The sequence below is a fragment of the Crocodylus siamensis genome, chromosome 3, assembly GCF_052110815.1.
Source record: "Crocodylus siamensis isolate JL-2025a chromosome 3, ASM5211081v1, whole genome shotgun sequence".
NCBI lineage: Eukaryota > Metazoa > Chordata > Crocodylia > Crocodylidae > Crocodylus > Crocodylus siamensis.
This window is the reverse complement of record NC_143397.1, coordinates 77,193,328-77,212,184: the sequence shown is the minus strand read 5'-3', so window position 1 is coordinate 77,212,184 and position 18,857 is coordinate 77,193,328. Positions and strand designations below refer to the sequence as shown.

General features: G+C 43.5%; 1 protein-coding gene across 5 annotated transcripts in view; it reads left to right on the top strand.

Annotated features, from left to right (window-relative positions):
- The first annotated feature begins 14,689 nt into the window (after positions 1-14,689).
- The window catches only part of SPIN1 (spindlin 1), an 87,907-nt gene continuing 83,739 nt past the window's right edge, over positions 14,690-18,857 (top strand). For 2 of the 5 annotated variants that reach the window (XM_090038557.1, XM_090038559.1), the window contains exon 1: positions 14,690-14,941. The gene's annotated coding sequence lies outside the window, so the exon portion shown is untranslated. Of the gene's footprint in view, positions 14,942-15,393; positions 15,514-15,555; positions 15,803-18,857 lie in introns of those variants that run through there. The other 3 variants (XM_090038561.1, XM_090038560.1, XM_090038562.1) reach the window with 2 other exon arrangements.

The following is an 18,857-nucleotide window of genomic DNA, read 5'->3' as shown; positions in this document are numbered from 1 at the left end:
TATTTAAAAAAGGACTTCTTATTATCCTTAATCTGGGAAGCTAGTCCCAGTTCCATCTCTGCCTTGGCCTTCCTAACTACCCCCCTACATCTCCGAGCAACTACAGAATAGTCCTCCCTGGTGATGACCCCTTCTTTCCATTGAGTGTAAGCCTCATTTTTAGCAAGGAGACATTCCCGGAAGCTTTTGGTGAGCCATGGAGGCTTGTGTGCTCTCCTGCTCTCTTTGATCCTCGTTGGGATTACCTTCCTTTGGGATTGGAGGATCGTCTCCTTAAGGAGCGACCACTCTCCTTGGACACCTGGCTCCCCTCTCCTCCGGGACCTCAGCGCTTCTCCAACTATCCTCCTTAGCTCGTTGAAGTTTGCCCTCCTAAAATCTAGGGCTGCTCCTTACTGCATGCCTTTGCCACCTTGTGCTGGATGGTGAATTCCAGCAGGCGATGATCGCTGTCGCCCAGGTGGTCAAGCATCTGCAGCCCCCTCACCAGGTCATCACCCGTGGCCAGCACTAAGTCCAACAAGGCATCTCCCCTGGTGGGGCTGTGCACCTCCTGGGTTAGATGGAGGTCCTGCACTCTGGCCAAGAACCTACGTGACCGTTCAGACCTGGCTGACTGTTCTTCCCAGCAGATGTCTGGGAAGTTCAGGTCCCCCGTGACTACCACATCCTTAGCCTTCACTACCTCTGTGAGCTGACCCAAGAATTCTTGGTCAAGCTCTTCTCCCTGGTTGGGAGCTCTGTAGTAGACTCCCACTGTTAAGTCTCTTTCCCCGCGACTGCCTTGTACTCTAACCCAAAGCACTTCAGAGTGCCCCTCTCCTGACTCCTTGCTAATTGACAAGGATGTGTATTCCTCCTTAATATACAGTGCCACACCCCAACCTCTCTTTCCTATCCTGTCCCTCCTGTACAGCCTATATCCCTTAACATTCACCACCCAATCATGCGTTGTGTCCCACCACGTTTCCATTATCCCCACTATGTCCGGGCTGGTGTCAGCCAGCAGGAGGGTGAGTTCCTCCTGCTTGTTACCCATACTACGAGCGTTTGTGTAGAGGCATTTGAGGCCTCCTGTGGATGTGTGTACTGACTCCCTAGTCCCAGCGTTAGCCTGGCCCCTATCTCTTACCAGTTTATACCTGGTTTCCATAACTGTAATGTTTCATGGTAGATTAAAGGTAGTGTCAAGTAAAGTCAATCCAGAGGCCGCTGCCACCACTGGGGCACCTTAGATGCTATAACTACCCCTCTCCACCCCACCCTGTGTTTGGCTAGCTTTGTACACTCTGTCAGCTGAAGCCCTGTCCAGTCCTTCATATTGGTTCCAAAGCTCTTCTTGGGTCTACCTCTTTTTCTTTTTCCCTTTACAGTGCCCTACATTATGGTATTAGCAAGGTTGACCAGTCTCCTTATGACATGTCCAAACCATTGCAACTTCTTTCATTGCACAACTTCCAACAACAGTTTATAGGTTCAAATTTCTTGACTGATTTGCTGCTTGACAGACTCATTCGTCCAGTGCTCAGTGTGCAAGACACACAGCAGTCTCCTAAAGCAGAGCATTTCAATTCTGTTCTCAGACTTGTTATTAAGGCTCCATGCCTCACAGCTATAAAGCATCATAGAGATAACCACAACATGCAGATGTAACTTTATCTTCAGTGTAATATTGCTGCTTGCCCAGATTTTTTTTAGCTTTGTTAGTTGGCTGGTGGCAATAGCTACTCTGGTCTTGGCTTTCTTTTCAAATGTTAAGTCTTCTATGACAGTGGCTCCCAGATACTTAAAACTTGTTACTCTTCCTAGTTTTTCATTATGAATCTTCACACCAACACTGCTGTCAGCTATCTTGGAAGTTGTCATCGCTTTCTCTTCACAATGTTGATTTCCATTCTGTAGCTCTTTGCAGTTTCATCTAGCAGAGTGGTTCTCAAACTGTGGGTCATGACCCCAAATGTGGTCACAACATCGGGAGATCGGGTTGTGGGGGTTAGGGGCTGTGGGTTGGAAGTGAGGGGCCAGGCTGAGGAATTTGGGTCATGCTGAGGAGTGGGACCATAAATGGGGTTATGCTGAGGAAAAGTTTGGGAAGCACTGGTCTAGCATTTCTGTAAGTTCCTGAAGCCCTTTAGATGTCCCTGCTATCAGATCAATGTCATCAGCAGCAAAGTGCAGCCTCCAACTGATACAGTTCCTGTGAAATTCTCTAAGGCATCTGACATGATTTGTTTGAGGAAGAGGTTGGGATGGCATGGTGAGAGCAGGCAAATTTGGTGCACTTCTCCTTGTCAAAGATCAAAGTCTTTGATTTCAGATGCTGATGGCAAAAGGTCAGATGGCGAAAGGTCAGAGGCTAACATAACAAACTCTGTAATTGTAATTTATCCCTCTGTATTAACAGTGCTGCATATATACACCCCTGTCTGTGCCTCATTTCAAATCACTTGAGTTCCCACACAAGAGAAAGACACTAACCTTGAACAAATTGCAGCTTGGTACCGTGACGTCAAAAAAAAAGATATCGGTACCCATGGTGACCAATTAAAAATGAAACTACTTTAGTGAAGTCGTAAAATTAAATAATATACTATGCACGCCATCCTGTGACCAAACAGGACCAGTACCACCCAAGTAAAAATAACCCCCCCTTTTTTCTAAAACCTGAGCAACAAAGAGAGGATAAGTGCCAACTCGTTAATTATTCATGCCTGGCGTATAGTAATTGGTCACCTTTGCCAAGTATAACTTTGAAAGAACTTCCGCCCAAAGCAGAGAACTGTGTATACACTCAAGAAGAACAGATCGTGCACAAATATTATCTCTCCACCTACGTATCTTTCTGGCGTATCCCCGTCTTGCTGGCCCAGCTATCTCTCTATCTTTGTCGTTATCTTTCTTATCAAGAGCTCTCGGTAATCTGCAGACTGCAATGGCTTGTGTGAATCGCTCGGAAGCAACTCTCTTACCCACCCTGTAAATGCTGGGTAACATGATATCTGCATGCTGTAACTGAATAAATCAACTCCTCTGCCTACGCTGCATCACATCAGTAGCATAAGTAAAATAAACTTTCTGTGTAACCAATATGCTGTGTTTAAATCCTCTGACTCCTGCTCACCGGTATCACCCACCTGTCCGGTTATAAATCCCCCTCCTCGCGCCAAGCCGGTCGTGCCAACCCAGGCTCGCAGGTCAAGGGTGCACCGGCGTTAGGGGCGTGACACTACTGAAGTCACAAAACATTCATTGATATTGTTGCCAATCAGCACTTCACTACTTTCATTGAAGTAATGTTCTTCTATTAGTGTTATCAAGGATCTGCTGATGATGCGATCCCATTTGGGGTCATAACCCACAGTTTGGGGTTGTGACCCAGCATGCTTCTTGATCACAAACCAAAGTGCTTTGTGCCACACCCTATCAGAAGCTTTCTCGAAGTCTATGAAGTTATAGTCAAGTTATTTTGGGTGATCACAGTACTATTCACACAGTACTTGGATGTTGAAAATTTGCTCTGTGGTACTTCTCTCCACTCCAAACCCAGCTTGATTTTCCTTCAGCATGGCCTCTACTTGAAGCTTGAGTCTGTTCATTATTATTCTTAGAAGTACTTTGCTTGGATGGCTGATCAAATTGATGGTGCAGTAGTTTGTGCATTGGTGGAGATTCCCCCTTTTAGGAAGGGGGAATTTATCCACTGGTCAGGCCAAGTTTTCTCCTTCCACATCATGTTGCAAATTTTGTGAAGCATGCTTGTTATTTTGTCACCTGTTCTGCAGGTATATTGTCTACCCCAGCTGCTTTCCCATTCTTTAGGCTTCTAATGGCTTCTTCTACTTTTCCTGAGATGTCTGGGTCTTCCTCTTCTGTCCTTCCATATCTTCTTTTCTCTAGTAGGGCAAGTAATTTGAGCCCTGGTTGGATGTTGTAATTGTAGAGTTGCTTTGCATACTCTATCCATCTAAAGGTAGTGAGATCTATCTAATTTGTTTCTGTGACATGATCATTTCAGACCATTCATGTTCTTCAAGATGCCCTTTACATTGGCTTGCTAATTTGGCCATTCTCTTGTTCTGATCTCCCTTCATGTATCCCCAAGCACTTAGAATATTTTTCTATATTTCGTAGTGCATTTTCTAAATTACTTTAGTATTAAATGCCTTAGATTTTACATCTTGTGTCAAGACAGCATGCTGATGTGAAAAGCCATTTTATCCAGAGAGGGATTTTTCAGTCCATGGCAATATGCATTCCTCCAAAAGACTTCTGATGTTCTCTTCACCTCTTCTTTCAGATTAGGGAAAAAGTATGTCATTTTCTCCAAGTAGGAGTCTGTGCTTAATAGCTTCTGATTGTCTCATCACCTGTGATCTTTTCTTTCACAACATTTACATTAAACATATTTGTCTTTTGCATATTCATTATGACAGTATTGATGACTCTCTTTGCTCAGCAACCTGTTGCTTCAAGGTCTTCTGAGACTGTAGTCAAATAGTATAAACTATTCTCTGTCGTTCTTAATGTTTTATCTTTAAATGTTAAGAGCTTTCTCAACAAGAAAGGATGGATTTAAGTGACTAATAAAAAAAAGAAAGGAATACATTAAAAAGACACCCTTTGTGATACCTGTGAGATGAGCTGATGAATAGCTGTCTGCATTCACAGGTCAGTTAAATATCATTTTTTACTCAGAATATCTCTGAGTATGTTCAGGTCACTCATGCCTTTTTTTTCAGTTTTTGTTTTTTTTAATCTACGTCATTATTATTAACCACCAAACTCTGCAGCAGAGAGGCATGCTGGTCTCATACATTGCAGCTACTTTTAAACAATAAATTCAAATTCTCAGTATTAGCCAACCAGATGCAAATTTGTTTCTAAGTTTAGTTCCCTCATCCAGATATTTGTTTAAACTCAAAAATTGTCTCTGAGAAGCTTCAAGCTTGCTCTAAGTTGCACTGGTAGCCACATTCTGAAAGTGATAGTTCCATCACTCCAAGAAACACTGGAACAAAAGATCTTTGTCACACCTTTTTCCCCTGCCAGTGTTTTGTATCTTAGATGCTGAGGGATAAAGGTGCTTCCTCAGCTCACAATCTAAGCCAGCACAAAGAAAGCTTTAATAGAGAAGAATAACTATCCCACAGTCTTTAAACAGTTCACATAGCTCTCAAAATACATTCATTTAAGTCACTCATTGGAAATCATCCTGCACTTTGGCATTAACTGTAGCTGTGAATGATCATTGATGAGCTTGAAAACAATTTCCTTTCATTAATATGAAGAAATGAGTTTGTGGGTGTGTTTAAGAATGGGTTGATGAAGTGGTTGGGCAAATATGATGTAAAGCAATACATCATATTTGCACCCCGCTCCCAGTGCTGCCACTTCCCACCCTGAGCCCAGCCTGGCCCAGCCCCTGCCAGGAAGAGCCTGGCGCAGCCCTGGTCCCAGCCTGCAACTGCCCTTCCCCACGCAAACGTGGGGAGCATGTGGGTAAATTTTGATCATGTGGGTAAAAAAAGACTACATCATGCCGTATTCACCATGACTAGTAAAATAGAAGTTTTTAAATTATGCAGATCTTTTTTCTGTTTATCAGATTGTTGAAATAATAACATTCTTCCAGACTTTCCTCCTCATCCATCCTGTGCTCAGAGCTAAGCCCAGTTAGGTGTAAGTCATTTTCAAAAATAGATCAAAATATCTTCAAACATTACAGGTTTTTTATTTAATGGATGCATAACCACCTCATATCTTCTCCCTTGAAATTTGGACAACAGCAGAAAAATGTAGGTCATCCTGTACAATAATATTCTGGCAGGATTTAGGCTTGCATGAATCCTATATGACTTTTCGGTATTTAACATGATTCCTGGTCAAGAAGGTAGGCTGAACAACATTTTATAGGGTATAGATAATTTTTTTACTGCTAAGTTCATTATTTTTTTGATTAGATATACCTTCTTCAATAAGCTTTCTAATGATTTATATGGTGTGTGCTGCCAATACTTACATTACAGCAGTAACTGTATTTACTTAAATCTTAGACCAAGTTTTTTCCCCATTCAGCATGAAGAAAAAAAGCCCCTCATCTTGTATTCAAGTACAAGACAGGGAGCAGGCAGTTGCTGGGGCTCCAGCTCTGGCCTTGACCCAGGCTCAAAGTTAGAACTCTAGCCACTCCTGGTCCCCCTCCTGCTTCTTGCTCTCTGGCTCTGGCCTCCCTACCTCTGCTCTCTATCATGGCCTACTTCCCACCACCTCTGCCCCTTGCCACCTGCCCCAACCACCTCTGCCCCATTCCTGCCCCACCACCTGCTCCCTGAAGCCTCTGTCCCCTCCCCTGCTTACCTTCAGTCATGGTCCTAAGGCTGCAGTTTCCATGTTGCCACTGCAACAACTGCTGGCTGGCCTGACAGGAGCTGGAGCCACCATATATGCTCCGTGCCCTAGGCCAGAGCAGGTCCAGAACTGGAGCCAAAGCTGCAACAGAGGATATGTGGTCAGGGAGGGGCAGAGGCATGAGGCGGGCAGGTGCCAGGGTATACAGGTACTGAGGTTGGCAGACAGCAGAGGGAGCAAATGGTAGAAGGAGGGAGCAGAGGGAGAAGGTGGCACAGGATGCAGGCACTGTGGGGACAGGGAGTACAGGCAGTGTTGCCCTGTGGGGTCAGGCCAACTGTCAGGATCTCAATATTGCACTAGACAGGAGGGTGAGACACAAATGCACATATATAAACACACAAATCAATTAGGTGCAAAGACACACACACACACACACACACACACACACACTAACAACTCAGGCACATCCAAACCACCCTAGGCACATGCATACCTATCACCAATTCAAGTACATACACACCAAAAATTAGACAGCAATCGGATTGTCAATACCCACACCCTCTGTACACATACACAGATTACTGATTCATATATCACACACACGATGACACGTGTGTGTGTGTGTGTGTGGTGTGTATTCACCAGTATTCACTTACCTGCACATACACACAGGTGAGTTCCTAACTTGGATGGTACGGTGTGTGTATGTGTGTGCTTGGGGTACCTGGGATACTTGGGGAAGGTTAAGGTGAGAAAGAGAGCTATAGTGTAGGGAGTGAAAGTTGCCAGAACTGGGATTAGAACTGGTGGACTAAAGAGAAGGTGGCTGAGGAACCGAGACTTGGGGTTACTTAAGGTCAAGTGGCTTCAGGGTTACTTGAGGTCACTGATGCAAGGGGAAAAGCCCAGTGGTAAGGAGGAGACAGCCAGGAAAGAAAGAGAGGCAGAAACCTGGGAGTTTGGAGCTGGAAACTGAGGCAGACAGCTGAGAGATTGAGGGCAGATAAGTGGTGGCAAGGAGGAAACAGTCAGGAAACAGACAAAAACCCAACTCGGGGTTTCAAAATAACAGGTTTATTAAACAGACAACACACTACACAGCCCCATGAACTTATTTGTTCACACACACACACACACACACACACACACACGCGCACACACAACTGCAGCAGGAGGGAGACTCAGTGGAAGGGTTGAGTTGAGGTAGGGATGAGAAGCAGAGTCCAAGTCCTTGGTTGAAGAGAGGGTGGGGGTGATAGCTACCTATCCAGGCTGGAAAGGGGTCTTTGTCCAGTAAGTGTTGTCCAGAGGACAGTCACTGGCAGGGCTGCTGGGTGGATAGGTGGTGTGGCATGGTGCTGGTCCAGATGGAGAGGGCGTCCCAAAGAGTCAGTCTTCACTAACCCTTTTTATGGGGCACACTACCGCTGATCTTCTGGCACAATGGTGGGTTGCCTCATCTTTTGTTTCTTGAATGCTGCGGGTGGTTCCAAGGGCTGGGTTGTTGGTCCAGATATTGGTGTTGACTGTTCAGTCATTCAGAGGGAGCTATTTTTAAACCTACTGCCATTGTCTCTCAAGAACCCTCATTCTTCCCCATTCATTCAGAAACCAAGTTACATAGGAAGAGTAGGTGTGAGTCATAGGTTACACAACAGGGCATGGGGACAAGATGGGGACTTGACAAACAAAATGGAAAATTGACATGATTTATGCTAACTTACATATGCAGGCCTAAATCATATAGTACCAGTAAAACAGTAATATAGAATAGTAAAAATCAATATAAACATAATGATTATACAACGGGCTCCCAAGGGAGGTGGTGCTCTCCCCTACCCTGGGGGTATTCAAGAGAAGGTTGGATGTGTATCTAGCTGGGGTAATGTAGGCCCAGCACTCTTTCCTGCTTATGCAGGGGGTCGGACTCGATGATCTATTGAGGTCCCTTCCGACCCTAGCACCCTAGCATCTATGAGCATCTATGAACATAAGGGAGAAAAATAACCAAATACAGCTTGCTACCAAAATAAAATGCTGAAGCTTATCCTATGTCTTAGCTCATTTATACTTATCTATAGGGAATAGAAAGGGAGAGAAAAACATCAGAAATGGTTGGGGAAGGGGAGGGAATCCATTTCCAAATAAAACAACAACAACAACAAAAACTAGGGGTTTTGCTACAGCAACAGGGAAGGCAAGTGATGGGGGAACAGGTGGCAGGGAGCAAGGGGCAGGGGTTCCTTCTCCTGCCCCCTTACCACCTCCCTCTCTGCCGCTGCTTTTTTCACTGAAGCAGTAGGGAGGAAGGTTGTATCTAAGCCAACCCCTCTACTCCTCCCCCCCATAATTAGATTCTAGAAATGGAAAAGTCATAAATTTGTTATAATTTTCTAGGTATAGAATCTAATTACTGTGGAGTCATCTTAAAAATTGAAAGTTGCCTTGGATTTGGGTAAATACATTATTTTAACATCCATGAATGAAATGCACTATCTTTATATATAGGAGATGGAAATATGGTAACCCGCACAACTAGAGATGTGCTTTTTTTGAACCCATGGACTTGTTTCCTTGTAGAGCTTCTTGAGATCCAAGTCACTCTAAAAGGGGTAAAGACAAGAAACTTATTGGCTACACAAAGAAACACACTGCATCTTCCTCAGGTGATGGTAAAAGGAACACAGTTCTAGTGTACTTGACTGAATTCTTACAGGGATTGTGGCTCCATGAGACTTGTGGGTAAACCTATACAGGAAAATGAAGGTGTGATTATATCATAGATAGTAGCATACCTGTGCAAGTTTATCAAACTAGCATGGGCATAAATAGACATGATGGCATAGATTTTAGAACATGCTAGCAACCAAAGTTTATTTTCAGAGTTTCTAGATAGTTTGTACTCTGTTTGCTAGCACATATACTCTCGTTGCTACATCCCATGATGACAAGTCTCCACTGCTATTGCTGATTTGGTATGTTGTGGCTCCATGTTTCCCCTGTGGCTTTTGTCTTCACTAAGAAAAAAGTGCTGTTGTCACTTCTTAACATGAAATAAAACTCTAGTACAATGGCTGTCAATCTTTTTAGACTCAAAGCACCCCTTGGAAAATACCAGCTCTTAGCTTTCTCTCATATTTGACTATTGAATATAATACAGCTATTCTTCTATTGCAAATAACTCAGAAAGACCACAATAGGTCTAAATGGTTTTGACAGTCTGGATTCCTATTTGAAATCTCTGGATTTATCTTGCGAAGCATGCGCAGGTGCTTGCACACCTGAGTTCTAATATTGTGCAGCACCCCGTGTCACCCTTAAAAGGAAAAATCTTGAAAAGCATTAAGTATTTATGCCGAGAAGAAACCTCACTGCTAGCTATACAAAGTCCCTTTTCTATTTTAAGCATGCATGTACTTTGCATATACCATCCCTTCAGCATCAAATTAATATGGATAGATGCTTTGGTTATTCTTTTCTTTTATGTAGCCTCGTCATAATTCCTAACAAACGGGCTTTAACTTGAAATATTGATTCACCATAATTATAGCAACAGTACAGGGCTGAGCTAAATAATGTGGAAAGATGATACTATAGCATCAATAGCAAAAAAAGCAATAAATCATAATAAATTCAATATTCAAAGGGATTATTTGATTTTTATGTATACTTTTAAAGTAATAAAGTAACAGTTACAAATTCATCAAAAGTCAATGAAGGCAAAAACAAGGTTTATCTAAAAAGATGTTTTAGGCTCTGTCTTAAAGAAATAGAAATACTTAGTAGTTTAACAAAAAAATTAGATCACTATTTCAGACCATCATCTCCTTGATCAGTACTGTATCTTTGAAAGAATGGAATTTCCATATCTTTGAGACATATTAGTGTGTAAGGTTGTGAGTTCATCCCATCACATCAGTCTCTCTCTCTCTCTCTTTTTTTACTGGCTGAAATTTTTTACCAGTGTCTTTTTTTTTTTGCAGCTATGTTTCTTTTATATATTATCACTGTTAGACTCCCCAGGGAAGCTGTAAAGCATGAAACATGTACATGTGTCTCAACGGTTTCTTAGTCTGCTGTAAAACAAAAATTCTCAAGGTGGAAATGAATGTCATCTGTTTGCAAATTAAGTTGCTCATCAAGTCGCATGGGGTATATGGCCCTTATAAAGGAAATACAAAAGGTTATATATGAGGTTACATTTGCTTTGACAATTATTGTTTGTCCTAATCTGTATAGAGATCACCGAAAAATAAAATTGCAATAATTTGTCTGGCAGCAGTCAGTTATCTATTTAATAATATAAACTACATCTATATTAATAAGGTCACCCATTTCTCTTACTATTGACCAGAAGTTCATTGTAAGAATAGACCTTTCTCATAAAGGTCATTTATGGTCTATTATGTTTTAAAGAGATGTCTGGTAATATCAGTGATTTGCTCTCCTGGTGCATTTATTGGGTTGTTTCTTCACTCATTTATCAGTATATGATATTTGGAATAATCTGTTTATAAAAGGGAAATAAAAATACTGATAAAGGTTGAGGGTGTTGGCAGGAAACAAAACTGAGTAGGGAGGCTCACAAGGCAATGACAAAAATGGCAAGTTTTGCTAATAAAACTTTCTAGTGTCAACTATTCTTGTTAGGGCTAGGAATTTGGCCCCCGGCAAAATATAATTATTGCCACAAATCCAGTACTTCACTTTTTGAAATCATTTCAGTCACCTGATGGGTAAATGCTTGATCTTCCAAAGCTTGAGTCTTGAATTTTGTTCAGATTCAGGAACTAGGTTATGTCTTTAGTACTGTGTTTCAGACCCTTCTAGTATGTTATTTTCATTCCCTGTGGGACTGTGAGATTTTGCAAGTTTATTCTTATAGGTGTTAGGGATATTTGTTTGAGAAGTCACTGGCTATGCTGGGAGAAGTAAGATATTTTTGAGGGCAAACTTTTACATAGGTACTCGCTCATCAACACCAAAAACCATTTTACTTTGTATGCTGGCTTTTTTTCATCTGCTTCTAGGGAATGTAAACTTTCACTTAAAAAAAGACCGCTGGTTTGCAAAGATTTTTAGACTATGAACATGCGGTTGAATAAACAAACTTATAACCTGACATACTAGAAAGTAGCTCCATTCCTGTCCGTTGCTGTTCTATTACCAGCTTATGGGTTTCTACAAAAACTGAGTTAGGGGATTCAGTTAGAACAAATTTAAGTCTAGTCCCTGTTACAAATCGTAACCTTATTGCAACTAGGCTAGGAAATATCCATGTTGATAGGAGGCTCTTCGTGTTAGAGTTCCTCTTCCATGGCACCTTACTTGGAGCAAGACAGTTCATTAGTCCTTTAATATTATCAACCTAAAGTTAGCTTCAAAGGCTGTCCATCTTCACTTTTATTTTATTTCAGTTTAAAAGTGACCAGTTACGATCCCACCACTTCAGCAAAGGTGTATTCTAAACATCAGGCTCTGGACTGTGAGTTGGGGTTGAAGCTACACACCACTGTCCTGTCTCAATTTCACCTATCCTCTCCCCTCAGGTCAAGCTGGTAGGCTTTACCTGGCCTGATGGATCCTGATTTATTTTTGTCTTTTTTGGAAGACCAAGCTCTGGTGATATTCAAACCTGAGTTAATATTCTAATAGGATGGGGAAGTGATATGATATCAACATTTCTGTCAGGAGAGAGAAGGCCCAGTATACCCTGTCCCAGCCTCGAAACTGTTATATCTGGAATTTCTGCAAACTCCCACTATACCCTTCCAATCCAAACTTATTTTGACTATTGGCAGGAATTAGGCTATACATATTTTTGGCTCACATTGCATTATATTGCCAAACTATATCTGTCAAACACAAATCTGCAAAGTTCAAGTGTGGTTTGATTAGATAGAACATGTCTGGTTCAGATTACTGCCTCAGTCGTTCATCCTGTTTGATTTTTAGAGCAACAGATGATTGGTGTAAGAGCAGTCATAAATCTGTGAATGGGTCTTAATGTAACATCCTCAGATACACAAACAAGGGAAATAGACTATTGGGTGGTGAAATGGTCTTATTTTTATAATATTTCACTTTGTTTTAGTTCTGGGTATGTCTTCAGGGGATTACTGGTATCTTTTACTTACTTTGTGTGATTTTTCTATCCTTATAGATGTCAATTTTTTTTTCCTTCCTGAAAAAAAATTTCACTGCCTTCAGCTGTCTACTCTCTGGAGATCACACAAATTAAGCATTGGATCATTCCAATATTTAAAATTGAGATTTTTAGAGCACTTCTAGGTGCTGCAGTAAGTGGCGACAGTGATTCAGTAAGTGATATTTACCAGTGCATCTGGTGAAACATAAAGCATTGGTCCTGGTCATTTGTGGCAGCTAAAGATTTTGCATTACTTCTCGTAAGATGTGTCCCCTTGACATTTGGGACCCTCACATAACTTTCCCATTTGGAACAGAGAATGGGGAGCTAAGTATTTCTTAGTTAGTTAATTTGTATACAAAATGTACAGAGCCCTGTTGCCTTGGACAGCAGTAGATACAAACAGCATGTTCAGAGAGCTTCTTTTTGAGGGGATTCCAGGTCACCTTAAAAAGCAGATACTCTATTCTGTCTCTTTTCAGGAAATTCACCTAGATTCACAATCAGACACAGATTTGTTTCCTCCTGAAGACCACACTCTACACTCAACCTCCCTTGCATTTAGTTCTAGATCTCAGCTTCAGAGTCCAAGCAACCCCGTAACTCCAGATACTTCCTCTAGTTTCTGGGCCTGGACAGCCGGCTCCAGCTGGCTCAGTCAACGATTAAATATCATGCTACTTGGATTTATTGCATATAGCATTATAATCATGTATTGGTTCTAGTAAAGTCACATGAAAAGGGCAGAATTTTGTGTGGAAGTTTAGCAGAGACAGAGTGGAACTTTACTTACAAATTTCTTAAGTTGCTAGTATTTAGATTGGCTTTTTAAATATTCTCCTAGTATTATTTTAAGGTCAATATATACATTCATCACTTAAAAAAAAATCTGATAATGGCTTTGTCTTTCTGCTCTCCAGATTCCCCAACTGAGCACATTCTACATATTCTTCATTTCGATCCAATAGCTAATATGAAAGATTTAAGTGTAAATATGAAACTTTGATTTTATTTTCACAACCTAATTCTTGGCCCCTTACATCCCCATCCTTATGGTATACTGTTACATCAGAAATTGTATTGGAATGAAGTATATGTAACTGGATTTGAATCAAGAAGCAAAAACAGCAATTTGGGAGCTAGGAGTAACTGGCCAACTTTTGATATTGGCAAAGCATGCTTGAGGAAAAGCCTTGTTAGTGAGAAACAAGGCAGTTTCCTTCAAAATTCGTGAGAAGCAGGAAGCATATTTACATATAGTTCACCAGCGCTGTTTTAAAAGTATTGAGTTCACTCTGTTCTTAGGAAGCACGAAATGGCCAGGCTGTCCCTTCCACACACAAGGCAGCCAGAGTTGGACAGCTCTGGACATTTTGTGCTCAACATGAATGAGAAATCTTGGGGGGGTGCCCACAGATTTTGCTAGTAAAGTGTGTGCATGTGTGCGGTAGTTTTTCTATGGCAGGAAACATTTATTTCTCAATTTGTACAATTGCTTTTTGATTCCCAGCAGGTTATTTCCATAGCGGTAAAGATGGCCAGCCCTGGATTTGTGTGTGTGGTCAGACCTGTGTGCATGCGCATGCATGCATGCACATATGCAGTGGTCAGCTGTTTGTGTGTGCATGTGCCTGCGTTGGTCAGCTATGTGCACGTGTGGGTCAGCTGTGCGCACACGCGCTGAATGTATGTGAGCTGTATGTGTGCCTACGTTGGTCAGCTATGTGCATGTGTAGTCAGCCGTGTGTATCCATGGGTTGGTTAGGTGTGTGTGCATCTGTTGGTGAGCTCTGTGTGCGCACTGGTCAACTACGTGTGTGTATGTGCTTCCCTCCTTCCCGTGCCTGAAGGGAAGAGCGATCGCCTCTCTCTCATTGGCCCAGGCGGGGCCCTATGAGCAGGGGCAAGGGGCGCGCGCGGGCGGAGCGACCCCAGCCCCCGCCAAGGCAGCGAGGCGCCTCCACCGGGTAGGGGGGTTACGCCGCCCCGAGCGCGCGCAGGCGCGCTACTGCCAGAGCCCGGCGGAGCAGGAGCACGGCGGGGAGGGGAAGCCCTCCGCTCTCCTGTCGCAGTTGGGCGGGCGCAGTGCGCGTGCGCGCCGGCGGGCGCGGGGGAGGGGGCGCCGGGGGGCGGGGCCGCGCTGGAGCGGCGGCTGCGGGCGGTGGCTCACTATTTGGCAGGAAGGTGAGGAGGCCTCGCTGCCGGCGGCCGAGGCAGCGCGGGCAGTGGGGGATCCCAATGTGGCAGAGGCGCGCAAGAGGCAGCGGCGGCGGCGGAGGGAGGCGAAGGCAGCAGCAGCCGCAGCCGCAGCCGCTGTCGTCGTTGTCCCCGCTGCTGCTGCTGCCGCCGCGGAGGAGCTGAGCTGAGCGGTCCGGCGCGGGGAGGGGGCTCTGGCCGCTGCGGCGCTGCCCCCCCCCGGGGACGCGCCCGCCCCGTTGGCAGGTGAGAGGCGGGGGGAGGGCGCGGAGCGCGGGCCGGAGGGAGTCGCTGTGGGGGAGCCACACCGCTCCCCGGCCCGCCCCTCCCGCGAGGCCGCGTTATTTATCCCCCCCCTCCCTGCCCCGCCCAGCCGAGCCCAGCCCAGCCCCGCCGCCGCCGCCTCAACGGCCCTCCCGGAAGCCGCCGCCTAGCTCTGGCCCGGCCCCCCCCGCGGCTCCGCCCCGCCCCGGCGCTGCGGCCTGGGGCCCTGCGCGGGCCCCTCCCCCCCAAGCGGCGTCATCACCGCGGGCGTTCGAGGGGGGGCTGCCCCCTCCCCCGTGCCCGGGGTGCTGGGGGGAGGGGGGCGCACTGCGGGGCGGGGGAGGGGCCCGCGGGCCTGCGGCTCTGAGACACGGGATGTGTATGTGTGTGTGTCTCGGGCTTTGCTGGGTTCCTTTGTCTGCTGCTGCCGCCGCTTTCCCCTCCTCCTCCTCCTCCCTGTGCCTCTCTCCCTTCCTCCCTCCCCTCCTTTCTCTCGCCTCCCTCCCTTCCTTCCTCCCCTCTCTCCCAGGCTCCAAGCGCTGCTGCAGCTGCAGGTTTGTAAATACTGGACCCACACACACACTCTCACATACATACACACACACACACACACACACACACACACACATGCAACATGGCTGACGCTCGCCCTGCTCCTCCACCAGGCTCTTTTCCTCCTCCTCCTCCTCCTCCTCTGTCTGTCTCTACTGCTGCTTAGTCTCTCCTCCCCCCCCTTTTGTGCTTTTGTCTCTTCCCCCTCTTCCCAAAAAAAAAAAAAAAAAGAGAGAAGGGGGGAGGAAAACAGTTCACCCTCCTAATTGCGGGCATGGCGGGATTTCAAGGGTAAGGAACCTTGCTTTGGAAGCATTTGCCTTGCGTTTTGCTGTTTGCAACCAAATGCAACCTAACGTGAGAGCGGGTTGGGAAGGCTGGCCAGGCCTGGGCTGGAGGGGGAGGGGGAGGGGGCGGGTGAGCCCAGCTGCCAGAGGCTTGACTGGAATGTGCGTATCTTTTTCTCTCTTTGGGCTTGGGGATGGGGGGGAGGTGATGCACCAAAAGGTTGGCAGAGATGAAATACTGTTACACTTGCAGAATGCTCTAGGGCTGTTTCTGTGGTTGCAGGGCATAGCTCCTTGGGAGGTATCAACCCAGGATGGTCACGTTATAACAAACCAGTCGTCAGGATGGGGGTGGTGTAGGTGAAAACCATAACATGCTGAAGCTTTTGGCTGTCTTCGCTGTCCCTGCACCATTTCTCATGAGATGTCAGTATTGTAAAGTGCTGTCTCCTATGGCAGGATCCAGAACCGGAATTAACACTTGTCATATCCTCCTTTGCAATGCCTACTTTATTAGCCAGGTCTTTTTGCCCTTGTGATGACCATGTCATGGCCAAAGTATGATTGTTTTTATGGAAACAACACTCCTGCTTTCCAGATTTTTAGAAATGCCCAACACCATCATGAACTTTAGTCTGCTATTGAACTGAACCAAGAAAGCACATTTCTTACCTCTCCTGACACTGGTCAGACAGTCACCCCTCTCCTTCAAGCTCTCTTACCAACTGCACCCCCTTCTGGTTTCGTTGGTGATGACCTGCATTCTTTTGCTAAACTAGATGCTAAACTAACCTCATTTCTTGTTTATATTTTTACCATTTTAAAGTGATTTGGAAGTGTGTTTTCCCCCCCCCCCATTTTTTAAGATAGTAGTCTACTGGCTCTTGATCCTAAAACGTACATTTCCTTGTTTTCTGGGGGTTTTGCAGCTAATGGTAAAAAGCTTGTTTTCATAGTTGAAATTTCAAGGATAATGCTGGTGTTTAATTGACCATCATTCACTTAGTGTAGCTGGTATTAAAATTATTGGGATAACTTGCATTGCAGCTCAGCTGTAATTATTCCACAAAAACTTACTGGCAGTCATAACTTTCATTTGTAGTTGTCTGAAGAATAACGTTTCAGCTCTTGAAGTCTTTGCTTAGGAAGTTTCTAGAAGTTTCTGGTTGAGAGAGACTGCATACTTGCAGTCATGAGAAAAAATTCAGAGAGATGAAATTAAACGGGGTGGTCTTTAACAGAGTACTTGTAATGTCTGAGCATACAATACTGGAGTTAACTGATATGTTGACATACATACTGGTTCCGCTAGTGCTTTTCCTCCTTATTCCATCTAAGCTAGAAAATGTTAATTTGCTAGAGGTGAAAGAAATCTTATCATTCTGAGGTCATAACTATAACATGAAATTTGAGGTCAGTTGTAAATCCAAGTTACAAGATCTGTTTGGAATGCATATCTATGTCATGGATTCTGAGCCAAATATAATACTAATGCCTGCAAGGCCGGCTTTTCCCTTTCTTCTATCTCTAACAGAAGTTTGTAACTTTTTATTATTTTTTTCGCTAATACTGGATACAACCTCAATTAAGTTACTTCAGTTTGGTTATGGTCTTGATCTCATGAGGTTCACACAAACAAGCATCCTGTCTGAAAGACCAGATAATGGAACCATGAATACTTCCTAGAAGATGATGAGTGCTATGAATGATGCATGGCACACAGAAACATATCAACACATTTCAAAATTGATATTTTTTTTAATGTTAAAAAACATGGAACGCAGCATGTACCTGAAAAAGCCCCTGTTTGAAAACATCCCTTTGCTACACAAGATGGTGGTTGCAGAAGTAAAACTAACCAGGTTGATGGATTTAAGTTTTAAATTTTTTTGCTTCATTGTAAAGTCAAAGTCTTTCCCCTATACTTCACCACTGAATTCTGCCATTTATGTTGGGACTGGATTTTACTCTAAAAAAAACTAGAACAAACTTTCTGAAGTTGAATACAGTTCAAGGTTTCTTGGTTCAAGCACATCCATTCTGTAACTGTTGAATAACTGGATGTCTAACAACTTAAATCCTTTTGTAATTTTACTGCGTATGTGAGTTTGCGCCCAAACAAAAATAGTGGTACTTTTCATGACTGTTATGTACCTAACAGATCTGACCAATAGATATGATGAGATTTATCTCAATTTTAATCCTTTCTTTGAGCACAGTAAAGGGGCTACTATAAGATGATTTCTTGCACACTTAGGGGAAAAAATATTAGATTGCATTTTAGGCACAAATGCAATACCATGGCTAATAAGAAAAAAAAGGAATTGCAAACTACATTAAACTTTAATAGATGACATTTTTACCTAATCATATTGTACAATGAGCCTTTCAAGAAAAGAAATTGGAAACAAAAAATTACTGCACAAAAGAAATTAGGAGGTGGTGGTAAGAAATGGGAAACACACAGACATCTTCTCTAATATAAAATATTCGTCACTGGACCTTTGTGAAGACAACAAGCTATAATTGAGTTGTTCTTCATTTTAATGGCAAATTTCACCAACTTAAATTACTTCACACCATCAAAATTTAAGTTCACCTTGTGTTGAACTCCTAAGGTTTTCTAACTTTATGTGGGCATGAGAAAAATACTTTAATTGGTTTATCTTATTCCCTATCTTTTCCTCATTTGCTGCCAAACTAACTTTTTAAAATCATGTTGAGAATTGTGAATATCCCACTTGTGGAATAAATAAGCCTGTTTTAAAAAATTTAATACAGCACTTTTTTTTTTTTTAATTCCTATGTGTTTTGCCAAATACAGTTGGTATTTTGAAAAACAACAGAACAGCTGAATGTAGCCATTTAAAGGTCTGCTGCTGTAAATATTTTGTGCTTTTTGTTTCTCTCAAACTTCAGGAAGGTCAGACCAACTCTGATTATGTATATGGCAGGGAAGGTATTTTGTAGATAATTATGGAAACTTGTATGCTAGTATGGTTTCCATAATTATGGAAACTTGTATGCTAGATCATGTTATATCTAAAGGATGTTTATGA